General features: G+C 38.3%; 1 pseudogene; it reads right to left on the bottom strand.

Moving 5' to 3' along the window:
• Positions 1-24,282, bottom strand: part of LOC107694348 (gamma-aminobutyric acid type B receptor subunit 1-like) — a 128,133-nt pseudogene that overhangs the window by 23,502 nt on the left and 80,349 nt on the right.

Raw genomic sequence — 24,282 nt, 5'->3', positions numbered from 1 at the left:
TTTTCCCGATTTCGCTTCTCTGTTTGCAATCAGATCATTTTAAGCTGCTAATCTGAAAGTTTTCAGTCCAGTGATCCAGCAAACGAATCCATTCAAGCAATCAGTCCAAAACAGGGCTAATGTAAAGAAAACCAGGCTGATTACATAAGAGATGGCGGAGAGAATAATTACTCACGTTGCGTTTTCAGTGAATTATTAATTCCAGTGTGTTTCGCTTTAAAACACAAGCTCTGTGATTGTTTCTGAAGAGCGCGAGAGATCACTCATGCGTCGCGCAGTGTGAAATACAGACTGAACGTAACGTCAAAACATCCCACCACTGTATGATATGCAAACTACGTTTTCTCGGCTGGATAAAGCAAACCAGCTTCTTTTGATGTTTGAGTTTTGATGGTTGAGGATTGCAATCAAGGTAAAGACGATTGCGGTGACGTACAGGAGTCATAAGCACGCGTGAGTCTGATAGGCCGTGTTTAAGCGCTCTTGACGCACAGATCATATGTTGTATTCATGCACAGACACATTTCAGTACATTCACGTTGTTTCCACACACATTCAGGATAATGTTTTGATTTGTCTTGTGTATGTTGCTGTGTTCAGTCAGTGTGCACAAATGTATCAATTATAACTTCTTACATCATTTGGTTCTTTGGTGTCCTTTTGGAGTCTCCCAAGTGTCCTTTTTTTGAAAAGATATCTAAATTTATCTTGAAATAAACTTGCAGAAAATACAGTTTTGTGAGAATCACCCTTCAATCTTTTGGTTTACTTTGCTGGATATAGTAAATAATGACAAAATTTACGTATTAAGCAAGATAAATGGTATATGCTTAATTTCATGATAAGTGTGCAATTAATCGTGATTAACCGCACCCTTTCTGTGTGATTAATCGTCATCAATCGCACACTTATTACTTATTAAAAATTTTAATCTATTGACAGCCCTAGTAAAAACACAAACAATAGTATATAAACAATATTTAAAAATGGTTAAACTTACATAGCATGTTATTTACTTCATTTCTTTTACTTATTTTTGCAATAATCATGTATATTTGAATAATGAAACAATTGAGCAAAAGAAAGAAAATGAGAAAATGAAAGAAATTTTCAGAGCCACAAATGAGTCACTTTACCTCCCTCTCTGCCTCTCTTTCTCTCTCTCTCTTGATAAACTGGCTGCATTTCAGAGTCTGCAGAGAGAGCGATAGCTATCGAATTTCACCTCACTGTCATTGACTAAAGCTTCTCCCCCTCTGGTCTCTGTGAAGCGATACCATCGCAGACTGTTTCACTGCCTCCAGATGGGTAATCGGCTGGCCAATTGGCAACAACAAAGGACAACATGGTGCATTGTGGTCAGCTTCCTTCAATGGGTGGGCAGCACACAAGACGTACACTGGTGTCACGTTCTTTTGCGAGTGACAGATTGGCTGGGGACCACACGCCTTGTTACATCTATCTCTCGAGCTGATCGTTTTTATAAAGCCCAGCTCCAGGACTCATATTACCCATGCGGTCCCACCGGAACCCCTCACCAGAGCATCTGATAAGCGCAGCAACTGTCAGTCTTAATTAGAAGTTCATGTAAGGCCATCTCCCTCGTGGATCTCGTTGATATTGATTAAAGGAGAGCAGGAGATCCAACCGAACGCGACCGCTCGGGGCACAAGACGGCCAACAGATGGATCCTGGGATGCTGGGAAACAGCGTGGAGCTGCGCTGATGCTGGAACAATTTTAACAGACAGACCCAGGATGTGATATGGCACGACACATGAGTTTTAAGTGGTTTGTGGAAATAGAAAGTGGTTGCTATGGTGTTTCAGGTCAGAATGTTAACGTTGCAGTGTTGCTATGGTGTTAAAATTAACTCGCGATCCGTTTGGAGCTGCAGTCCTTGAGGAACTGAGTGAAAGCATTTACTCAGATAACACAATTCATAGACATTAGCAGTCGGTCGGGTGTCGATTATACATGTAATGGGGTTTGAAACCCATTTACTTCCATAAAGTGAAATATTTCTGAGTGAAACTTGATTTGGATCTAATTTGTAATTGATTTGATTGTAAAACGTAGCTGGGGATGGTGAGCCAAAAAGTGAATTCATTTCAGAGACAGTGCACTATTATTATGATGAAAACTTGTTTACATGCTCTGATAAGACCAGTAATGTGCATTAAAGGGATAGTTCACCCAAAAATGAAAATTCTGTCATTAATTACTCACCCTCATGTCGTTCCAAACCCATAGGACCTTCATTCATCTTCAGAACACAAATTAAGATATTTTTGATGAAATCCAAGAGCTTTCTGACCTTGCACAGACAGCAACGCAACTACGACAATCAAGGCCCAGACACATAGTAAGGACATCGTTAAAATAGTCCATGTTATATCAGTGGTTCAACTTTAATTTTATGAAGCTTTTTGTGCACAAAGAAAACAAAAATAGCGACTTTATTCAACGATTTATTTTCTTCCGTGTCAGCCTTCGGCTCGCGTTCACAAGAGTTGTATTCTCAAAGCTTCATAAAATTATGGTTGAAGCACTGATGTCACATGGACTATTTTAATGATGTCCTTACTACCTTTTTGGGCCTTGAACATGGTAGTTACATTGCTGTCTATGAAGGGTCAGAAAGCTCTCGGATTTAATCAAAAAATATCTTAATTTGTGTACCAAAGATGAACGAAGGTCTTACGGGTTTGGAACGACATGAGGGTGCATAATTAATGACAGAATTTTCATTTTTGGGTGAACTAACTCTTTAAAGGAATAGTTCACCCAAAAATGAAAATACGGTAAAATATTGATTTCAAGGTGTCTCTAATCCAATTCAGGTCCACAATGAACGTGGTTGTAAATGTGTGTGCATCCATCGGGCCAGACGGGTCCTGTTTAATACCTCCCCCCTGTCCTTGATGGTGGAATCGGGATAGTATGTTTCCATGACAACCAAGACCCAGCGATGAGAGAACAAGGCGCAGATGCAGTGGTTGTCAGGGGCGACCGGGGAGAGCGAGAGAGAACGAGCCAGGCCAGTGAAGTGGATGGGTAACAGCGAGAAACAATTGAACATAAAGATTCAAACAAAATCGTTCCCACTCAGCTGGGAGATGAAGGGACGTAACCTTCACTTTGCAGTGGGTATGAATGAGAGGGAGAATATCCTAACGAGCGACAATCGGTCAACACGTGCCGTCCAATCTGGAGCAAAGTCACCCTCTCCTTCAAGAGGCCTTTATTTCAGCACTGATTATTTTTTGCTCTACATGCTGCCGTCTCTCTGGAATATGCCGTCCGGGAGCATCAGTGACCACTGCAGCAAGGTGAAAAGTTGAGTGGTGATGGGCGGCACTTAAGTCTAACATCTTCTATTTCTGATGATCTCGCATTCCTGTTCACCTCGTCACGATCAAACGGCGACCTTTCGCCTCACCGTCAGACTCGCTGCGGCCCGCAGTCTGGCACAGTCAAGGGTTGCTGTTAAAGCGATGATCTCCAAAGAGATCTATCATCGACAACTAATGCAAAAGTTAAAGGTGCCAGACTCTGCAAGCCACCTGGGGTATACAACAATGCTGTGGGCACTATTCCCAGTTGCAAGCTGGGTAAAAAAATGAAAAAGAGGTTCCCCCGGAAAGTCTTGTGAAAAACGCAATTAGCGCATTTCGCAATGCCGACGTGCTACAGTTGCCATGGTGCTTCGCTGAGTTTTTAATAAGCTAATAAGCAAGTTCAAAACAGCGTAAGCCCACCGAGAGCACATCTAGGGAAATGTCTAGGCATAGAAATGGTCACATAATGAGCACGCTGATGTGGCGTCGTACCGCCAATATAATAAACCAACAAACCCAGGCTGCTATCACAAAGCTCAAGGATGTTATTCAAAACCGCAAGCTCTGTTCGGAGCCTGTGAGGGATTAAATAACAGGCAATGACAATCAGCTGAGGCACGTCGTGATGCCTGTGCTGATTGGACGATTCGTGCTCGTCCAGTCAAGGTTAGCACGTGCTGGGAGGCAGCTGGGGAACAGCCCGGGCCATTTCTGATTTGTGTTGTTTTCAGCTGTCAGTTGGCATCTTCTCACTGCACCATCAGCAACACTGAGCGTGAACTGGTCATCAAATACAATAAAAAAGATTAAATGAAACCATCACTCATTGTATATTGCATGCAATTTTTATCAGTGCGCTTGCTCAATTTATGATTGGAATTAACTCCTGGCGGTTTTCTAATGGCATTCATTTGTCTTTTTTTGTTAAGCCGTGCAGAGCTCCCGCAGCGCGGCTGTCCTCACGGACAGAATGCTAAACAGAATTTGACAGACTGATTGATTAACGCCTCGTAGCAGCCTGTCGTCCGCGGTTCTCTTAATTTTGGGGCGGGGCCTAGAACGTGTGGCTGTGACACTGGGAGAGATGCAGATGAGTGGCGAGAGTAATAATGTGAGTGATTGTGTGAGAAGAGGTTTAAAAGTGCTTGAGACAGTGATAAACAAGAGCATATATGGGAGATGAGAGAGACGAATGTGTCCTCACCTATCCACCTGTCATTCCCATACCAAGAGAGATTGCCTTTGGTCATATCGAAGTATCCAATCTTCTTGTAGCTTCCTCCTGCCGAGAGAAAAGGAGAGAGTGTGATTCAGAAATAGTTTAGAGTCAACATCAAATGGCATTCGCAAAACATTTTATATGTAAATAAAAACCTAAACTCAATCTGTTCATCATATAAAGCGATTGTGTCTACTGTCTATATCAGCAGTGGCGAACTCCGGTCCTGAAGAGCCGCAGCCCTGCAGAGTACAGCTCCAACCCTAATTAAAACTCACCTGCCTGTAGCTTTCTAGTAACCCTTCAGACATTTGATTAGCTTGTTCAGGTGTGTTTGATTAGGGTTGAAGCAAAACTCTGCAGGGCTGCGGCTCTCCAGGACCGACGTTCGCCACCCCTGGTCTATATAGAAGACTTGGATTAAACCACATAATTGATATGAATTACTGTTATGACCTCTTTATGAGCTTTTAGAAGCTTGACAATTTTGGTTGCATGGACTTTCAGTGAATGGATAAGAATGGCTAAAAATTATGAGAGAATATTAATAATATCTTAATTTGTGTTTTGAAGATGAATGAAAGTCTTATGGGTTTGGAATGACATGAGGACGATTAGATGAAAACTGAAAAGTCATCATGACCATGCTGTCAATGTGAACAAGGCTTCACTGTTCTCTTAATTCTGAGTCATATCTAGGGATCGGTGTCTGAGTCAGATGTTTAAAACTTTTCTGACAATTGGGAGTTGATTCACAACAACAAGTAATCTGTTTGAGTCTGATTTCTGAGTATTTCTGACCGACTCCTTAAAGTCATGAATCATTTGTTTGTGAATCAGACTACCCTGGTCATGCTGAATGTTTGTTGTTGCACGCAACTCAATAGAAAGCTGTTAATTTATTGTCTTTATTTATTGCTTCTCTTTTATTACATTAATTTTAAAGTGGAAATTTAACAAACGTTATAAAAATCATTAATTTCAAGTCAAGTCAAGTCTGCTTTATTGTCAATTCTTCCACATGTAGACAGATAGACGCGACGAATACGTACAAAAACACCGCGACTCACAAGACAAAAAACACGAAAACACCTTTCTGTCGGGAGAGAGAGAAGCCGCAGCGTGTGAACGTGTTGCCATCTTGTTTCACCAATTTTTTGGTTAAAAAAAATCTGGAAAAGAATCAGTTCCTGATTCCCAATTCCACCCATTTCTGAAGAGGCTGAAGGTCAAGATCCGTAGAGTATTTAGCTTCTATTTCAAATCTATCATTGACTATTATTGCTGTAACTTTTTCTCAAATTCAAAGTAATGAGCATTAAATCGGAAAGGTTTTATAAAAGCTAGGTTGCCGATAGCCTAAAGTAATGACTACATTATTTGGCTGTTGGATAACATTAACTAGTCGGCACTGCTTAGGTGAACTAAAACAAAAAAAGAAAATCATTCAGATGTGGAAAAGGTCATATATTTTAAATCATTTACAAAAAAGACCAGGGATATGTTTTACAAAAGTAAACGGTCAATTTTTATTTCACATTGACTTTCAGAGATGCAGGGAAGCGGAAAACAGGTAAAAGGAGAGTTTTAAGGGAGGAACAAAGGAAAGAGAAATGTCACTACACATTGTTGTAAATCAATATGGTGAGGCTGGATCAGATTTAGGGCAGCCTTTAGAGACCAAACAACACTTGGATTAGACAAACAGACTGAAAACAGATCTATCATCATCAATCCTTATATTCCAGCAGGCGTATCAGCAGAGCTTTTGATGAGAATGCACAATAGGGTCGCTCTCCCTTAAACTCAGCTTTATAGAGAGCGCTGTAATTGCGTACCACCATATCAGCAGTGCTCGAGCAAGGACCGTAAGAGGAATTTATCTTCTATTACATTCTCTCCCTCCTGCTCCAATTCTCTGTTTTCTTTCATGCACACTCTCCCTCTTTCTCAAACACACACTGGCGGGCATCAGAGATCTGTGCAGGGCTCTGAGGACCTCTACGCCCAAAAACAACCAGAAATTAGCTTAAGTGAGAACCATTTTAATTATCAGGTGATCATTAAGCATAATTACTCCAGACAGCTTGGGCTTCCCCCTGGGAGACTTGAAAAAGAGGGAAAAGAGATAGAGGAAGAAAGAAAGGCTCCGGAAGCGCTGTATGATTCAGGCATGAGAAGAAACACCTAAAAGACTGTAATTTCCACCATCTAGATTGTATCCGCTTAGCTCGCGGTTGTCTCTGGCTATAGATCTTCCTAGTTTCATTCTGAAACTAATGTCATCCAGCAACGGACTCAATGTTCACAACACTATTTAGCCCAACAAAATCACTTTTTCAAGTGGTGCTTTCTTAGGCGAACATCACTATTATTATTGCTCATCATAATTTGAACATCTAGGAAACTAAAGCAACAACGCAGCAACACATCAGCAACAGCACAACAATACCCTGACAACCAGCTACTAGGGAAGGGTATCGATTCAGATGTCTCGATTCGATTCGATTCGATTCTTGATGTGATTTTAAATTTTTTGATTACATTCAGTGAATATAGTTTGAATACAAATGCTATTGATATTTAATGAACAGTAAACATCAGTTTACAAATGGTGAATTAATAAAAAGTAATTAAGAACACAGACCTGTAGTTTAAACCTATTCTTTTTCTTTCTACAGTCCTATTTTTTTAAACAATAATAGGGCCCTATAAAATGTTTTTCTTAATTTTTCTAGTAATCAAATGAAGGCATAAAACATTAATTTAATTTATCCTAATCAAATGAAAATTAAACCCTTTTATTTTTTTTTTTACTTTTAGAGGTTTACTGTTCAAATTAAAAAGAAAACAAATGTGATTATTCCTTTAAAAATAAAAGTTAAAAATAAAGAGCAGCTGGAGATATTCGTGTTTTGCTGAAAACACCGCGAGCATCGTCTGTGCTTTAGTATGTGTGTAGTAAACAAAACGATTACTACATGCGTCGCACCATCCACCATTTATTCATTGCGGAAATCATGGCGCCTTATGAATGATGTCAAATGCTTCCGTAGATTTGTAGTATTACTATAGCATTTCACCTGAGCATTGCAAATCACACACATTGTTTTTTTCTTGGTTCTTGTCAACCGTATCTCTGCCATGATAAGCACTGAATGAATGACAGGCTTTCCGTTGTAACATCGCGCAAGGTAAATAAGAGGGTGACATCTAGTGGAGAAGACTAATGATAAGATTCACGTAAATCAGATCACCAAAATGTGAATAAAGCTTGCTCATGCAGAAGTCACCTCTACATTTTTTTTTTTTTTGCCCAGCCCTACCAGCTACATTAGCATTGTAGAGGTGACTTCTGCATGAGCAAGCTTTATTCACATTTTGGTGAAATCTTTTAATTTGAGACACTAAATAACGAATTAGCAACCACCTAGCAACACCTTAGCAACAGCACAACAACATCCTGGAAACTTCCTATGCCAACCTAGCATCGCTGAAGAAACCTTTGCATGGACAAGCATTACTCAGATTTTTGGTGGGCTTTTTGATTCAGACATTAACTAACCACCTAGCAAAGCCCTAGCAATCACCTAGAAACTCCTTATCAACAGCACAACAACACCCTGGCAACGTCCTATGCTAACCTAGCACTGTGGAGGTAACTTTTGCATGGACAAGCATCACTCAACATTTTGGTGGACTCCTTTGACTTGGACCAGTAAACAAAAAACTAACAATGTCCTAGCAACCACCTAGCAACACCTTAGCAACACCCTGGTAACCACTTAATTTAACCTAGGCAAGCATTACTCACATTTTGGAGGGCTTTTTGATTCGGACATTAACTAACCACCTAGCAATGCCCTAGCAATCACCTAGCAACACCTTAGCAACAGCACAACAACACCCTGGAAACTCCCTACAGTAACCTGGCACTGTGAAGGTAACTTTTGATGGGTAAGCACAACTTACATTAGCAAAATCACCTTACGTCATCAGCTCATTCACGTACGCTTTGCAGTGGCTATAGACGGTGATTTGCAGGGAGGGTGTGATGTTTGCTTTCAGTGCTATTAGGCTAAAGTTAGCATTTTGCAAAATCTCTTACTGCACCTTTAACCTACAACTGTGGAGGTAACTTTTGCATGGACAAGCAAAACAAAAAAAAGCAATGCCTAAGCAACACCTTAGCAACTCCACAACATCACCCTGGTAACCACCTACTTCAACCTAGCACTGTTGAAGAAACCTTTGCATCGGCAAGCATTGCTCACATTTTGGTGGGCTTTTTGATTAGCTAACCATTTAGCAATGCCCTAGCAACACCTTAGCAACAGCACAACAACTCCCAGGCAATTACTTACATGAACATAGCACCGTGGAGGTAACCTTTGCATAAGCAAGCATCATTGAGATTATGGTTTGCTTTTTTTATTTGGGACAGTTAATAACTAGGCTATCTAGCAATGCCCTAGTAACCACCTAGCAACACTTTAATGACAGCATAACAGTGCCCTGACAAACACCCACTTTACCCTAGCATTTTTAAGTTCACTTTTGATGGGCAAGCAAGCACAACTTACATTATGGTGGGCTTTTTTAAATTTGGGACAGAAAATAACACTTAATGATGCCCTAGAAACCACTTAGCAATACCCTAGCAACAGCACAACAACATCCTTTGACTTGGACCAGTAAACAAAAAAATTAAAAACTAGCAATGCACTAGAAATCACCTAGAACCAAGAAACACCTTAGCAACAGTGTAACAACACCCTGGCAACCACCCACATCACTGTAGTATTATGGAGGTGACTTTTGCATGAACAAGCATCACTAACATTGACTTTTGGGCAAGCACAACTTACTTTATGGTGGGCTTTTTGTTTTATTTATTTATTTTTTTTTTTTACAAAATTTGGAACAGAAAATAACCACCTAGCAACAGCACAACAACACCCTGGAAACTTCCTACATTAACCTAGCACTCTGGAAGTAACTTTTGCATGGGCAAGCATCTCTCACAATTTTGGTGGACTCTTTTGACTTGGAATAGTATACAACAACACATCAATGCTCTAGCAAACACCTAGCAACCACATAACACCCTGACAACCACCCACATCACCCTCGCATTGTGAAGGTGACTTTTGATGGGCAAGCTCAACTTACATTATGGTGGTCCAGGAAGAAACCACCTAGAAATCACACAAAACACCCTAGAAACTGCACAACAACACCTTAGCAGTCGCACTGTAATGACTACTGCAACACTGTAGCAGAGCGGCAGTGAGTTCTGGTGGGGGCAACTATTCATATTTTCTTCAGAAAATGTTAAAATCTAATTCTATTTTTTTACTGTGTCAAACAAAGAGGGATTGACGTAGGATCTGGGCACCGGCAGAGACACAAAGAGATGTGACAGATTGAACAGGGGAACACAGGCACACTGATCAAAAACGCCAATACAAAGACCGAAAACAAAAGACAGGAGAGAGAAAAGGATCCAATCTACGTGCGACAGCTGAGGTTGCAGTCACAATGCACTCGTCACTTGAGGAGGTTAACAAGCAAATGAAGGGAGAGATACCCCTGTCACCATGTCTGGAAGTTCAAATGGAATACTTAAGTCTGGAAATAAGCCTGCATGGGATATGTGGCTTCCATTGGTATTCCAGATGCTGGTTGTATAAACGTTTCTTTCCAAAAGATGGTTTTGAAATTGACCGGCCATTCTTACGATGCTTACCTTGTTAAGACTTTCAATCCCACAACACTGACATCTTCAAAGAAGCTCTAAACATCTGTGATGAGGCCTTGGATTCTTGTTAACCATTGCCAGACTAGGCCAAAAGCCCAATCTGGCCAAACTGCCATATTCATGAAGAGTTGTAGCAGCTTCAGAACCTTTCATTGAGCAATAATGGAGGTCACTGTGCTCCTGTGAACCTTTAATACTATAATTTTTTTTACACTGGCATCCACATTTATACACTGACACAACTATATTATAGGTTTATGAAGAGGTATTTGAACTTGGTGCAGGTTTTGCTCTGCCATGCACTGTGAACTCTGGGACTTTATATAGACTTTATATGCCCAAAGTCAGATTCATGCATGAGGGCACGTCCTAAGGAAACTGGTTTCATACAGGCCCCATGATGTAATTTAATGCTTTCAGGGTAACACCTTAGAATAGGGAACACATATTCACTATTAACTAAGAGTTTTCCCTCAATAAATTAATAATTTGCTGCTTATTAACGGATTACTTCACTTCAAGAATAAAATTTCCCGATAACTTACTCAGCCCCATGTCATCCAAGATATTCATGTCTTTCTTTCTTCAGTTGAAAATAAATTCCATGATTTTTCTCTATATAGTGGAATTCAATGGGAGCCAATGGGTTTAAGGTCCAAATTGCAGTTTCAATGCACCTTCAAAGGGTTCTACACGATCCCAGCCGAGGATCTAGCAAAACAATTGGTAATTTTCTAAAAAATAAATAAAAATGCATATACTTTTTAACCACAAATGCTCATGTTGCACTAGCTCTGCCATGCGCAACTTCATGCATTGCGTAATCACGTTGGAAAAGTCGTGTGGTTGGTTCTTCGTCTGTGTACTTCAGTTCAAAAAGGTAGGGTAGGGCGAAAAACTTCACCTCATTTTCTCTTCCAACTTCAAAATCATGCAACATTGTTTTGTAAAGGGCATTTGACTTTCTTTGCATGTTCGATTTGTAAACACTGGGTCGGTACTTCTGCCTACGTCACGTGTTACATTTCCAACGTGATTACGTAATGCGTGAGGTTGAGCTTGTGCAAGATGAGAATTTGTGGTTAAAAAGTATATAAATTGTTTTTTTGTTTTTTTTTAGAAAATGGACAATCATTTTGCTAGATAAGACCTGTGTAGATCGTGTAGAGCCCTTTGAAGCTGCATTGCCACTGCAATTTGGACCTTCAACCCGCGTTGATCCCTGTTGAAGTCCACTATATGGAGAAAAATCCTGAAATGTTTTCCTCAAAAACCTTAATTTATTTTCGACTGAAGAAAGAAAGACATGAACATCTTGGATGACATGGGGGTGAGTAAATTATCAGGAAATGTTTTAATCTGGAAATGAACTAATCCTTTAATAGTTAGCAAGGTAGTTGTTAAGTTTAAGTATTGGGTCGGGTTAATGGATATAAAATTTGGTAATGCAGAATAAGGCATTAATATGTGGTTTATAAGTACTAATAAACAGCCAATATGCTAGTAATATGCATGCTAATAAGCAACTAGTTAATAGTGAGAATTGGTCCTTAAAGTGTTACCAGTTTTAGTGCTCATGTTTCAGTATAAAAATCATGTTAAAATGTATTAATTAATTGACTTCTTTTAACCTCACCATCAGACCTACACACACAGGAATGTGGTAAATTGCAGCCTAAAAAATGCTGCCTACACAGAGGTAAGAAGGCAGCCAGGCATGTCTGAATCCAATTTTTGCATAAAATCCAGTCTACTAAAATGCTTTCATCTGGTTGGCTTTTGAAGGCAGAATATATGTATTCCTTCTTTGATATCCCATATCTGTGCATGAGGCTTGGTGGTTGGTGGAAAGAACAAAAATGGCATCGTAAGGAGTATAAAATTATTTATAAACTTCCAATGTTTCAACATGACGCAATTTCAACTTAGAAATACTTTAAAAATAATTTTTTGAGATTAAATATTTTCTTGTGGCAGCCTTCAGCAAAAAGAGGGCTGCAGGATGACTTAAAATTAGTTATATTATTATTAACGTTTATTATTAATAATATAATTAATATATTAAAACAATCTAACTTTATTAAAAACATACAAAGAAGATGTAAACTGAAATCAATTTTTTAAGGTGCCTTGGAAGCCTGAGGCAGTTATCTCAGGAACTCAATTTTAATATCATAGAAAAAGTCATAATTACTTATGCAGGTAAGCAATTTTCGTTTTTAATTTTTAATACAGGTCTACAAACAGTTATGAATCAGAACTAATGGAACAATATGTCCTAGACAGATGAGACAAAGGTAGAGCCGATTGGTCACAATGCCAGACATGTGGAGACCAAAAAGTGCTTTGACGGCCTTGATAAAAAGACCCTCACAGCAACTGTAAAGCGTGCTGGTGAAAGCTTTATTGGTTTGGGGTTACTTTCTGCCTCAGGCCCTGTCAGCTTGGCATCATAGGGTAAACCATGAATCCCACATTGTACCAGAGGACTAAACCATGTGAGACAGTCTGTCAAAAATCTAAAGCTGAAATGTAGACATTTACAAAGCAGGCCTTGCAATAAAATAACTCAAAACCCTCCAGCAAAACCACAAAAATAGTCTCAAAAAAGACGAAATGCTGGGCTATCGATTGAAATCCAAGATCTCAACCTCACAGAAGTGGTGTGGGGGGACTTGAAACTGACTGTACATGCAGAAAAGCACACAGTCAAGAGTTCTGCATGGAATATAAAGCAAAGATGTGCTAATGTAGGGCACAGATACACTTAAAACACTCTACAAGCAGCGACTTCTGCCATAAGTACATTGAAGCAGGTATCTTTCCACAGAAGACTATTGTATCTCACTTCTTTTTACTCTGTTTTGAATTCTTACTTTTGTTCAGGGTGAACTAAGTGTGCATTTCTCTACTTTAAAAAGTTTTAGACCCAAAGAAATACATGGCAGTTTTGAAAAAATATGATCAAAATGATACAGGCTCCTACAAGATGAAGACTCCAGTCATATAAGTGACCTAGAAACAGTTTTAAAGAGTTGTGCCATGTTAAGATCAGATTAACAACTGAATACTATTCACTATATCACAATTTACCCCATCATTTGATTCTTTTAAAGGTGACAAATACACCTTCCTATGATGGCATCAGAAACCTTTTTCTTTTGTGTAGCACTGCATCTGGTGTCTGTATAAAGTCCAAAACCAATGTCTTATCGGCCAACGAAAAAAAAAAAAAGTTCAACATTATGCATAGATATCCATATGTAAATATGTCTTTTATTCAAACCTATGTCCCAAAATGATGGATCTTAAAAAGAAAAACGGACAAAAATGAATGGGTTCAAAAAAATTCTAATTTAATATGGATATGAGAGTGGCTTCTTCTGAACCACCATGTCTACTAAAATATTCAGTGAATTGTATTAAGTTTTCATGCATATGTAATTTTTTTCTCTTCAATCATTTTTTGAGAGTGCATGAGAGCTGTGAAAAAAAAGACACTGAGCTAAAAAAAAAAAAAACAATTCAAGAGTCGTTTCTCTGGCTTTGGCAAAATGATTACAGCTCTGGAGCTTTTGAACCTAGGAAAAACAGTGTTTTACCTGACACCTGTGCTACTCTCCAAATGGAGCGAGAACACTGATCGCAGAGTCGTTCATCATTTTGGAATTGAGCAGAAGCAACCATGCATACAGGCTACACCTGCTGTCCACACTCACTCTCATTTACACTTTATTATATCTGTGCCTTACAGTTTTCAGGGGGAAATAAATCATAACATTACTTTTGTTTTGCTCACCTTGCAGCTGTTCGATGAGGGTCCATGCCATTCTGGAACCCTGGGCATCAAACACCACATGACCCTGAGAGAGAACAGAAACATTTTTATACTGCGGTGTCTATCGCTCTCTTAAATTTTAGTATAGTATTATTTATATGCTATTGTGGTATTCATCAATATTTTGAATTTTTTTTTTTTTTATATTTTCAGTTTACATTTTAATTTTAGTTTTACCCTGCAAATATGAAACCCTGTAAATATTTAGATTAAATCATATTTGAATAATTTTTAACATGTTTTTTTTAACTCAAATTTTAACATGATGTTTCTAAAAATGATGTATGGAAAATCAAGTAAACCTAAGTTGCTTCAGTCTAGGAAGTGTTCATCTTGAAATATTACTAACGATATTACTTTATTAAAATCAGTAAAGATGCCCACACATGTACAATAGAGTATTTCAGCAAAGTTTTAATCATGTCGATAATTTAGAAGATTGGGTATTTAATATGATACAGCAGGCTTCATTGAGTTAAGTTTTGTTATTGTCATAATTTTTTAAAATTTAAAAATGTTGTTATGTCATTTCTTGGTTTTTATTTTTGTAATATTTCTATTTTACTGTTTTATTTTTTATAATATTTCTATTTATCTTTTTTATTTATTTTTATTTAAGTTTTAGTAATTTTACTACACAAAACTTCTTATTTCAGTTAGTTGCGAAGATAACATTTCTACTTTAAGTTTTTCATCTAATATTAATTTTATTTTATTTCAGCTTTATTTCAATTAACTAAAATGTTTTTGTTTTAGATTTAATTTACAATAACAACATTAGTTAGCATATTAGTTTTACTGTGGTATCACAATTGTGTATCACTGAATATGAAATATATTGTTAATGACTACTGAACCTTTATTTATGTAGCCAAAGCTGTCACTCACCGAAACTCCCTCGAAGGAGCTGGTGTTGAGGGCTCGGTAGATCTCCGCAGTAATGTCCTTGTTATTGTAATTAAAATCTTCCAATCTCCGTCCTTTTGCCTTCAAAGGCCCCACTGTCTTATTGAGAGCCAGAGCCAGAGCCCAAACCGCATCATACGCCAGAGGAGCTTCCTGAAACCCTCCGGTTTCCTCTGGATTCTTCCCACCCAGCTTGGACATCAGCTGTGCTAGGAACTCCTGCGAGGTCTGGATCAAAACAGAGGGCATACGGTATCATCTGGCATGCATATGAAAGCATACGCACACGGGAAAAACTCAGTGCGCTAACAAGAGCTTATGCATGATGGATTTTATGCATGACTTCACTGTCGCTACAAAAGCGCCTAACTGAAAAAAGCGCCAGACTTCCGATGGCGAGAAAGCGAGAGAGGGGTCAAGGTAAGTTACAATTACAGTTCATTACCGTGGGAGTGCATCATATAGATGGAGGTACTTTTCTCCTGGGTGTGAAATCTTCATTCACACACACCAGGACCTGAAGCGCCAAAAATAAACTCCCGCTTTCACACACGCTCTGAAGATGTTCCATGTCATTAAGGGGGTACTGGGAAAAGAAATAGAGTTGGCGCGCACTTATCGCGGCGGCATATGAAAACCGATTTCCTTGACATTTTTCACACCTTATAGAAACAGCTGAGGCACCTTCCTCGCTTCAAACAGGTGCGTTTTAGGAAATGAGCCAAGCTGCAGATGGGCATCTGGTGATTGCTTGATGCAAATGGACAGCGGAGAACGTGTGCGGATAGAAACTGCGCGTCAAGAAGCATTTCGACTCTCTTAAAATTACACCCTCAAAGTGAAGGTAAAGCGATGATGAGGGGAACAAATTATGGTGTTGTTGAGCCAATTTAGCATGGCCATCTTATCACAAATTTTTTACGTCATATGTGAAGCATAGGTGTCTGGATACGTGCCCAGATTGCTCCGGCTCCAGGAAAACAGCAGGGACATATGCGTCGAGCCAATTCCCAGCACAGAGCACCGGAGTTGGGTGGGCTCCAGACAGCACCCCCTGGAGCTCACACCTGTCCATCCAGCTCTCCCAGGGGGACAGCAGTTGGACCAGAGCTTTCTGACCCCAACGGGACTCTTCGGGTTTTCAGATCTGAGAATAGCATGTGCACAGCTAAAGATATGACGGTAGGTTATGGGACGTTCCCAGTGGGGAAACGGAGTTAGTTATCTAAACAAAATGAAGCTTGCGTATGGCGCGCTAATCTGAGGATGATGTAATTGTAAAGCGTGCAGCATATGGGAACACACGGGACACTGGTGGACAGTCATTATGGGTTTTTCAATGACCGACGAGGACATGTGGAGAGCAGGGTGGCTGATGGCCAACAGATACAGAGCATACAGTAATTCACTAAAGCCAAATTAAAGAAAATACAGAAAAAGCTGAAACACTTATTCTACACAATATTAACTAATAAAGATTTTTGCTAAGGTTGCTAAGGTGTTTTTAGTGGTTGTTAAAGTGTTATGTCATTTTCGAAATGTAAAACCAAATTTGCAGTAATTTGCATTTCCCAGCTGCTATGTGGTTGATAGGGGATTCTTAGTGATTGCTAATGTGTTGCTATGCAGCTGCTATGAGCTTCTTAGTGGTTGCTGGTGTGTTGTTTTGCGGTTGCTAAGGTGGTCTTAGACGTTGCTAGTCTGTTGCTATGTGGTTTCTATGGTATTTTCAGAATGTATAGGTAATTTGCAGTCTTTGTATGAGGTTTGATTGGAACTTACTATCAAAATCCAGTTGCAAGGTGGTTGCTAGGGTGTTCTGGGTGGTAGCTTACTATCTCAAGTCAAAAAAGTCCACCCAACTGTTATGATATAACAAAGTCCCTTTAAGGCCAGTCATGTCTCTGTCTCGTCGGCAATCTTTGAAACGCCTCTCAGGCATGCAAGTGCAACTCCTATCTCTTTGAATGGGGAAACATCAAATTCTCCAAAACTTGTCGCCAAGCTTACAATTAAATTTCATATTTGAAATCGCCAATGAAATCTGACAACAACCGTTTCATAAATGTTGTTTCTTTTGCTCAAATTGCATAAAAAAAATATATTTTTTCAGGATAGACCAGACAGTGCGCATGCGTGGCCCTAAACACACATTTCCGAACACTGACTGTTTCTATAGCAACCGGGACTTCTAACAGCAGCTGCAGTGACGCACTGACTTTACCGATTAGCTTGTAAGAATAATGGTAGTCCAAGGCACTCGAATCTTATTAAAAAAAATTTTAAAAGCCTTTATTTCATCATGGCTATAAGTTTTAAGAACAGGTGACAAGTACACACCACTTGTCCACCACTTTACCGATTAGCAATTGGCTCTATTATTCAGAAGGCGGGGCTTCCTTCGATGGAGCGGCCATATTGAGTGTTGCATTTTTCCATTCAAAACTATAAGAGTGACACGCCTTGGGTTTTCTATAGTCTTTGGATATAAGTCTCTACAATATTCTGGTCTCTAGATATGGCTTGTGTTCCTATGGAAGCCTAGTTCTGCCACAGGATTTAAAAAAAAGGTATTTGCGACTTTTTATCTCACAAATTCTGACTTTTGAGTTTATATCGCACACTTCTGAGAAAAAAGTCAGAACTGCGAGATAAAAACTCAGAATTCTGACTTTTTTTTATCACAATCACGAGTTTATATCTTGCAATTCTGACTTTTTTTTCGCAATTCTGAGTATATATCTGACAATTTAGACATTTTCTTACAATTGCAAGTTAGTTAATAACTCACAATTCTGACTTTATAACTTTATAAAGTCAGAATAGACAGATAAATTCGCAAATATATAACAAACTCTATGAGACTTTTTTTCTCAGAATTGTGAGTTTGCAATTCTGACTTCATAACTCGCAACTGCAAGTTTATATCGGAATTCTGAGAAAAAGTCAGAATTGTGAGATATAAACTCAGACATCTTCATTTTTCACATAATCATGAGTTTATATCTCACAGTTCTGACATTTTTTTACAACTGTTAGTTTATATCTCACAATTATAGTTTATAACTTTATTCGCAAATATATAATATAAACTTGCAATTCTGACTCAGAATTTTCGCAGAATTGTGAGTTCCCAATTCTGACTTTATATAAATTTATATCTCGCAATTCTGACTTTATAACTTTATAAAGTCATTTAATTGTGATATTAAATGACGCAATTACCTTTTTTCTTTTTTATTCAGTGGCGGAAACGAGCTTCCATATGTTCAATATGTTCCTCCTATGGATTTTTTTCACATTTTAACATCCAACAGGCAAAAAAACAAAAACCTTCAAGATACCATTCAAGTCCACAGCACAAATGTGGCACGGTCTGGGCCTAGCCCCGGGACACAAACTGAGCAATTCTTATAATTAGGAATCAGAAAATAAAGATTATTCAGTCCCACTCACCAGGTTAGAGGCCCCTCGCACCGTCTCTGGATTGAGCATGACTATCTCAGTGGTCACATGACCCTCCACAGCTTCTGTCATCTGCTCCACAGTGCAGTTGATGGATGGATCTTTGATCTTGAACCAGTTGTCAGCATACCAGCCAATCAGAAACCACACATACTTTTTCCCATACAGCTTCTCCTTATAGACCTGCAGTTGTGTTGTGTGAAACAGGTCGGCTTAAGGAACGACTTGAGCCAAGAATGAAAAATGAACAGAAACACCATGTTTCCCCTATGACATTGACAAAGATTAATAATGCTCAGCTGGACGGCTGATTACCGACCTCACAAAACACTTTCCTGGCTTCCGTTTCGTAAAACAGGCCCACAATGATGCGAGCATCTTGCCGCTGTAGGAGCAGAGTGAGAATTGAGAATTAGAACAAAGCAATGAATGCAAAAGTCAGTGAATTAGCATCAGAGGGAGGTTTGAGAGTGCTACTATGCATAACACTGCAGTAATTTTGGTTTGAACATGCAGTCCAATCAGTGCTACTTTCCCCTCTCAGCAGTGTGCTATATTCCAGGTTACCATGGTTCCTCTGGTGGTACTCCATTAATCTTGTGCACCAAAACTAGGGCGGCACACATGGCAGGCCTTTGCTAAACAGGCAGCCAGGGGCCCAGCCGTCACTGGAAAGAGGACTGGGGGGAAACAGATCATCTGACCCGTGTTCCAATTAACATGATTCTCCTCAAGAATGAGATCAGATCCCCACACTGTTGTATTTTACTCCCGGACTTCAATGATGTCCTTTAGCGTGACAGACCCAGAGAGAGCAACAAAGGTGTTTGTGTCTGTTTTTGGGGGAATCTTCAAGGCACCAAAAACCAAAATAAATACATAAATAAATATGTTTTGCTTAAAGAAAATCAATTTTTGTACTGTGACATTATATTCATTACAGTTTTCTAAACACATTTCCCCCAAATCTTCATTACCAGGGACTACAGCTGCAATTTAGGGTCACACTTTATTTTAAGGTCCAAATCTCGCTATTAACAAACCATTAACTATGACTTTTGCCTAAATAAACTCCTAATTTGCTGCTTATTAATAGTTAGTAAGGTAGTTGTTAAGTTTAGTTATTGGGTAGGGTTAGGGATGTAGAATATGGTCATCATGCAGAATATGTGCTTTATAAATACTAATAAACAGAGAATATGTTAATAATAGGCATGATAATAAGTAACTAGTTAATAGTGAGGATTGGTCCCTAAACTAAAGTGTTACCCAATTTAAGACTAAGACTGTTAAATAAATACATAAATACAGTATTGTCCCTGTACTATAAGCAAATAAGCAAAAAAATAAAAAATAATTGTTACTCTAGTATTTGTTGTGTTGTTTAAATAACAAATAAAATCACTATATGACATACTATGTTGTTCTTTAAAAATTATATTAAAGAATAGTTTTTTTTGTTTATTTATTTGTTTATTTATTGGGAAATAAATGTTATCTTATGTATTTAAAAAAACATTGTATTATCATAATACTGTAATACTAGAAAATAATAGAAATTACAACAAATTTTAATTAAAATTAAACATCTGTAAGCAATCTTAAAAACAGGCTTAAAAATATAACCTAATCATGCATTCATATATATTTTTGTTTTTATTAATCAGATTTTTGGTAAAGTGTAACCTTGGACTTGTTTTTGTGAGATTTCATCTATTATGAAACAAGTTTAATTCAATGATAAGAGGTTCTACTAAAGACAGTAGGGCCAGTTCAATGTTGATTCAATTCAGTTCAATCAATTATGAACAAATTCAATTCAGCTATGAAGCAGAAGACAACAGTGTCATTATTCAGCTTAATTCAGTTCAAGTTTTGTTCTCATCCAGCAGTCTAAGTGCCCTCAAACTGATGATATTACTGAATATTAAGTGTCTTTCAGACACACTATTTGTATTTGGCATCTGTCTGAGAATCGTGAGATGTTGTTGAGAACGGTGCTGATCTGATTTCTCTAACGCGGCACTGACAGCAACACCTGTACATCACTGTGGCAGCGAGGCCATAAATGAAACGAATGAAAGTGAAAGCACCTTGAGGTTCTTGACGGCCACAGCAGGATCCGTGAGGAAACTTTGCCTCACGCTGATCTCAATGCCTGCCTCCTTCACCCTCTGCTCTAGATCATCCAGAGTCTGAGAGAAAGAGAGAGAGAACGAGATTAAAGGAGAACAGAGAAAGAGAGGGAGGGAAAGTAAAGAGCATAGAGACATCTGCAGATAGACGAGAAGTGATGCCGGGTAGAAAAATAATATTATTGCGGCGGAAAGGCAGAGATAAGACAGGCATGGAGAACGAAAATGAGGGAAGAAAGAAAATTAGAAAGAGACTAGCAGATTTAATTTCTTTTGTTGGGACCTGTTTACTGTTTACCATCCTGCGTGTACCAATAAAACAAGCGTGTAAATGTTAATACAGTCTGTATAACCTCAGGCTGCAGAGAACAGGAGGAAACAAAGGAACAGAGCCAAGCTTACATCAGCTACAGCCCACAATCCCACATCCCAGATGTTGTCTTCTACAGCACACAGATACATTTCACCTACAAAGCACACAAAACAACATGCTATACCCTGAAGTAAAGCATGTGCTTCTCAAACCCTCAGTTACGTAAAACACAGCCTGTCTGAGTTGCACGACTCAGATATCTGGCATCAGGCAGGCACTCACTGCATAGTGTTTTACAAGGACTGTGTTTGTCCACGCTAGAAGAAAAAATGCTGTGTGTAATGCAATAAAAATCTAGCCAAGATGTTAACCTAAACCGATGAAATAGATCCTTTCTTGTAAAAAGAAAATACTATTATCAGATCACATTAGCTAAAAGTAGGGTGGTTTCAATGTGAGTTGGGTTTCAATTTGATTCAAAAAGTGTTTTTTGCTCATTCAGAATAATTTGATTTCATTAGATAAACCATTTAATTGATCTGAATCAATCACAAAAATATTTGGTTCATTTAACAATCATTCAATTCAGTATTTGTTTATATGCATGTATAAGATTGTGGTCTTTAAAGAATTTAGTTTCTGGTTCAAACAGTGCAGCAGGTCTGAGCTGATGTGACTAAATGGAGGTGGGGACTAATTTGCATATTCATATTTATTCGCCTTCGCCTATACTAAATGAAGAAAGCATGTAGAGTTTCATTCAAGCCATTTGAAGGCATGAATAAACTATTTTAACTAGAAAAATGATTATATATATGTTATTTATGTTTAAATATGTTATTTTGATTATCAATATGAGTCTTAAGGGGTAAAATTTGTCATTACATCATTACCTCATCTGTAAGTCACTTTGGATAAAAGCAACTGCTAACCCTAGTGAAAAATAAATATACTAAAATGTTTTTGAAATATATTTATTTAATGCTAAGTATACTAAAAATACATTTACATATTTATGTACTTAATAAAAATACCCTGCAATTGTACTTTTGGCATACTAAACCGTATACTTAAAGTCTGCTAATGTTGTACTTAATGCACTTCAATTGTGCAGAAGTAGTGCTTAAGTCCAACTAAAGATATACTGAAGTATATTTGATTGTGCTAAATCGTAACTAATTGCAAGTATACTTTAGGTAAACTTTAAATATTGTGCATTTAATGACCAATATTAGTCAGAAATCATGCAATCCTTATCAATAATAACAATAAAACACATTTTAGGCTTAATATTAAAAAACTGTGCATTGTGCACAAGTAGTACTCCAAATAAAGTTTAATTATAGTTTTTATATCAGTAAGTCTCAAGCGACATGTCAGTAAATACGTTAAAAGATTTGAACTAAGTATAAAATAAATGTATTTTAAATATATGGAAATTATTAAATGTAAATGGCTCAAGGACACATACTGTATAATTGTAAAGACAGAAGCAATATCAACTAGATGACTTTAAACTTAAATGTTTTCTGCACAAAAAGTCACCAACTATACAATGATAAAATGTTTTATCTTAGAGAAAATAATGCAGATGTTTCCATGCAATGAAAGCATTTTATTCATTCATTCATTCAGTTGAAGTCATGTAAATAAGCTGGCAGCTGTGAAATACGATCAGAAGCCTTGAAAATCTGTTTGGAAAAAGTTTCAGGGAGTTTGGATAAAAGCGTCTGCCAAATTAATAAATGTAAATGTAATGTAAATGAAACAGAGAGCGAATGCACTCATAAAATAACATGCTTATTTTATATATTGTACTGTACTATGTTAATACATTACAATTCATAAAACTGTTTTAGCATTTTAAATTGATTACTGGCCAACTAAAACAAATCAAGATTTTGAAGTTATATTTTAGGTCAAGGTCGATGCAAATGGATTTTGCAATAAGAAACAGGGGGAATAGTTTCCAAAGAAGAAAATGTTTTCATAATATTACATCAAAATGTAATAATCCAGCTCTGAAACAATTTTCTTTTTTGCTGACATCATAAAGGCTACTTATTTTTCAACCACACTTCTAAGTGCAAACTAGGGCTGTGCGATTAATCGAAATCGTCATAAAATTGCGATTTGAGCTTGCGCGATTTCTAAATCGCTTTACAGCACGATTTTCCGCGCCCCCGACCTCCCGCAGTATGCTATCCGAACCAATCAGAATGCAGCGCGCCTAAATGGAGCACGAGAACAGAACAGACCAGGCGGGCATACAAACGTAACGCCAGGTTCACACACTCCGTCTGTGGTGCGTATTTTGTCCGCGCCCATGTTAACGGATCAGAGCGTTCACACTGCATGCGATTGCGGTCCGGCAGTGCGCTCCAGGAGCGGTGTGTCTGCAGCAGTCATGCTGCGATCGTTTCCGCACAGAGTCTATTTCTGCTGTGCTGCATGCACTGAAATAAAATGACAGCGCATTAATCGCGGTAAAAATTAACATGGATTGACACGGAAATTTAGTAATTACACCATAAATGCATATAATTAAAGTCTACGGTTTCACAGTCAACACATGGCTTTTTGGCTAATGCATTTATGACTGTAAAGCATGTCTGTGTGTGTCAAAATCGTGATTAAAATCGAAATCGCAAAATTGATAAAAGAAATCGCGATAGGTTTTTTTTGTCCATATCGCACAGCCCTAGTGCAAACCCGACCTGACATAATCCAGTGAATTTGCATTGGATGAAATCAAGTCCTGCCCTACATTTTTGTCCTCACTGGATACACTGGTTTACTTTGAAATACACTTACATTTCAAATTAGTCACATTATAGAAATGAATTGGGTTTTGAATGTCAGTTCATGCTAATAACACTTTTCATAACTATGCAGAGCAGGACTTTGGACCAATGGCATTTCAGAGTGGGTGGGGCTACCCAGCACAAGGGACATTAAGCATGTGACCAACACAAGATTCAAATGATAATGAATCTCTACTGGTTGTGCAAAAGTCAGCAAGCTTTTCATTGCATGATTATTGCTTTTAAAACATCTGTACATGTAAACATCTCACTCACAGAGGTGAAGACTTCGGTGGTCTGCTGGATAGTGGCGATTTTGGTCCACTTCCACTTCTGGAAGAGTTGTACACGGGTGGGGTTGTGCAATGTGGCTGAGGGATGCGTGCGGAAGAAGGTGGGGAAACGCTGACGGTTGGAGAGTGCTGGTGAACTGGATCCGTAGGACAACTGCGAGCACATATCAATGGTCATAAGAAACGAGCAATAGAAATACATTCACAT

Source organism: Sinocyclocheilus anshuiensis, unplaced genomic scaffold, assembly GCF_001515605.1.
Source record: "Sinocyclocheilus anshuiensis isolate Anshui unplaced genomic scaffold, SAMN03320099.WGS_v1.1 scaffold1240, whole genome shotgun sequence".
Classification (NCBI taxonomy): domain Eukaryota; kingdom Metazoa; phylum Chordata; class Actinopteri; order Cypriniformes; family Cyprinidae; genus Sinocyclocheilus; species Sinocyclocheilus anshuiensis.
This window is presented reverse-complemented; position numbering and strand designations above follow the sequence as displayed.